Consider the following 4110-nt stretch of genomic DNA (forward strand, 5'->3'; position numbering starts at 1 on the left):
AAACAGAATTCTCGGTAGTCCCATCAATGATATCCCAGCCTTGAACTTTCAGCCAAAGAACATTAAGAAAAACAAAACTGAACCCATGTACAATACAATTAATTTGTCCCTCAAATCCCCAGTTGTAGTACATACTATTTCTTAGCAGCACACAATATAATCTAAAGACATTAGACTTATGTAACTCCTTAAACATTGAGGGCAAAGTACATTTCTCTAGTTCCATGCACATGCTTACTAGTTTAAGTTAGCCTCAAAAGTTTTAGTGGGTTGTTTTTCTTAAGGATTGGAGTCAAGGGAACATAGTAAAAAACGGTATTAAAGTGGCATTTGTTTGCATAGGCCCACCAAAACATAAGGGATATGGAAAGGCAAATTATGGTCTAAATACAAGGAGACCCTACCCCTGAAGTTTCCTGGCACAGGACTGACTCTAGGCTCCAGGCACACTAGTTTGTCCAATTCAAGTCATCCTCTGTAGTGGCAATACACCTCCATTCCTCACTTAGTCTCTGTTGTTGTTGGTATCATGCTTCTGTATTAAAGATCCTGGAGTCTGCATATCCCATATTGTAGTCAGGATGGTGCAGAGCAACCTCTCGTTTCACCTCACTTAAGGGGCAATAGAGAGAACCATGTCCTGTAGAGCAGGTCATTGTTGTTGTCAAGTCTTCTCAGTGTAAACGGAAGTCTCTTTTTAGGAGGTCGATGTCAGACCCTTGGTAGAGTCTTTCCTGGTAGAGGACTGCTTCCAGCTGTTGCTATAAAAGACCTTGGATGTTTCGTAGATAGCTTGGTTCCGGCGTGAATGGAGGATGCCCATTCTTCTGAGGCCTGTGCCAGGTCATTATATCAATGTTCAGGGTGTAAGGTACATTGTACTGAGATTTATTAGATAAGAACTTATCTGTATGTATGGTATTTTCCCATTTTAATGTGTCTATGCAAACAAGGATCAATGCCATGAAGCGTTATTGGTGCATCTGGAGGCAATAGGAACAAGACCAGCAATTTCCATGACATAGTTCAATCATAGGCATCAAACTGAGGGACAGTTCCACCAACAATCCTTACTGAACAGCTTACAAAGAAAAGACAAGATGAAAAGTGGATAGAAACATCATAGTAGAAGAATATATAGTTACATCAGTTAAAGAAAATACCCATAAAATATTCAAAAGATATATGTGTTCAATATGTGTTCAATTTCTGTCCTTCTAAGTAGTTCTGGGATTTGTTAGATCTACTGTATGTCTTTGGTCAGAGAATAGAACTGTGTGTTACTGAAGTTAAGAAGAGTAAATCTTGGGGCCGGGCGGTGGCGCTCGAGGTAAGGTGCCTGCCTTACCTGCGCTAGCCTAGGAGACGGACCGCGGTTCGATCCCCCGGCATCCCATATGGTCCCCCAAGCCAGGAGCGACTTCTGAGCGCATAGCCAGGAGTAACCCCTGAGCGTCACCGGGTGTGGCCCAAAAACCAAAAAAAAAAAAAAAAAAAAAAAAAAAAGAAGAGTAAATCTGGGGTACTAATGGTTGGGAGGAGCATATGTTCGCACGGGGGCGCTAGCCCCCTCGAAGTTTGCAAAATGTAGACTGGTATGAAATGCCAGTGACAGCCTGAGTATAGCTGAGCAGCTATCTGCCACCCCCCAGATCAAACTCCACCCCCTTAGCCAACCTCTGTAGCCAGCCTGGGAGTGGGGAAAACCCAGGGTGCCCCACCAGCTCCTTCCAGAAACCCACCTGGAGATCCGGAGGAAAGGGGGAGAGGGGGGTCGGGTGACCCATGTCCGAGCCCCCCTACCCTAGGCCGGGCCAAGAGGCCGCTGGCACATGCGGAGGCCTGCCAGCTGCCCGCCCGTGCCGGCTAAAAATCCTGCTCCAGGAAGGGAGAGAGACCCTCCCAAGCCCGAAGGACAGGGATTTAAGCCCCACCCTAGGCCAGTGTCTGGGCCCCGGCCAGGGAGTGGGGAAAACCCAGGGTGCCCCACCAGCTCCTTCCAGAAACCCACCTGGAGATCCGGAGGAAAGGGGTCGGGTGGAGGGTCAAACTCTTAAAAACAGGGCTTTTCAGAATCTGAGCACTGCCCTCCTGCCTAATGACATCATCTCCCAACATCCACATATGCCTTACTCCCACTTTCTTTCTCACTGTACACTTCAACATGCCAAGCTCTAGAATGAAAAAGGAGAGATCACTACTGATATGGTAGAGATTCAAAGGGTAATCAGAAACTACTTTGAGAAACTCTATGCCACTAAAAATGAAAACCTGGAAGAAATTGATAAATTTTTGGACTCTTTGAATGAAGAGGATATAGCATATCTAAACACATCCATCACTATTGAGGAAATTAAGACAGTAATCAAATATCTGCGCAAAAACAAAAGTCCAGGCCCAGATGGATTTACTAATGAATTCTTTCAAAACTTTCACGAGGAACTACTACCAATCCTGGGAAGACTCTTTCATGAAATTGAAAAAACAGGAACACTTCCAAATAGCTTTTATGAAGCCAACATCACCTTGATACCTAAACCAGACAGAGATGCAACAAAAAAGAAAATTACAGACCAATATCACTGATGAATACAGATGCAAAGATCCTCAACAAAATCCTGGCAAATAGGATTCAATGCCTCATTAAGAAGATCGTCCACTATGATCAAGTAGGTTTCATCCCAAAAATGCAAGGATGGTTTAACATCCGTAAATCTATCAACATAATACACAACATCAACAACAAGAAAAATAGAAATCACATGATCATATCAATAAACACAGAGAAACCATTTGATAAGGTCCAACACCCATTCTTGATCAAAACTCCCAGCAAGATGGGAATGGAGGGAACCTTTCTCAGTATAATTAAGGCCATCTACCACAAGCCAGAGGCAAATATTGTCCTCAATGGAGAAAAACTGAAAGCCTTTCCTCTAAATTCTGGCACAAGACAAGGCTGTCCTCTCTCACCACTCCTATTCAACATAGTACTTGCTATAGTGATTAGGTAAGAAAAAGATATCAAGGAAATCCAGATAGGAAAGGAAGAAGTCAAGCTCTCACTGTTTGCAGATGACACGATACTCTACTTAGAAAACCCTAAAGACTCTACCAAAAGGCTTCTAGAAACAATAGACTCATATAGCAAGGTGGCAGGCTACAAAATTAACACACAAAAATCAATGGCCTTTCTATACACCAATAGTAATAAAAAAGAAATGGACATTAAGAAAACAACCCCATTCACAATAGTGCCACACAAACTCAAATATCTTGGAATCAACTTGACTAAAAATGTGAAGGACCTATACAAAGAAAACTATAAAACTCTGCTCCAAGAAATAAGAGAGGACACGCAGAAATGGAAGCACATATCCTGCTCATGGATTGGCAGGATTAGCATCATTAAAATGGCAATACTCCCCAAAGCATTGTACAGATTTAATGCGATCCCTCTAAAGCAGGGGTTCTCAAACTTTTTAAACAGGGGGCCAGTTCATTGTCCCTCAGACCATTGGAGGGTCTGACTATAGTAAAAACAAAACTTATGAATAAATTCTTATGCACACTGCATATATCTTATTTTGCAATGAAGAAACAAAACAGATACAAATACAATATGTGGCCCGCGGGCCATAGTTTGAGGACCACTGCTCTAAAGATACCCATGACATTCTTCTTTTTTTTTTTTTTTTTTTTTTTTTTTGGTTTTTGGGCCACACCCGGTAACGCTCAGGGGTTACTCCTGGCTATGCGCTCAGAAGTCGCTCCTGGCTTGGGGGACCATATGGGATGCCGGGGGATCGAACCGCGGTCCGTCTCCTAGGCTAGCGCAGGTAAGGCAGGCACCTTACCTCCAGCGCCACCGCCCGGCCCCCCATGACATTCTTCAAAGAAGTGGATCAGGGCACTTTTGAAATTCATTTGGAACAATAAACACCCTAGAATAGCTAAAGCAATCATTGGGAAAAATAATATGGGAGGAATTACTTTCTCCAACTTTAAACTGTACTACAAAGCAATAGTTATCAAAACAACATGATATTGGAATAAAGACAGGCCCTCAGATCAGTGGAATAGGCTTGAATACTCAGAGAATATACATAC

The sequence above is a fragment of the Suncus etruscus genome, chromosome 4, assembly GCF_024139225.1.
Source record: "Suncus etruscus isolate mSunEtr1 chromosome 4, mSunEtr1.pri.cur, whole genome shotgun sequence".
Classification (NCBI taxonomy): domain Eukaryota; kingdom Metazoa; phylum Chordata; class Mammalia; order Eulipotyphla; family Soricidae; genus Suncus; species Suncus etruscus.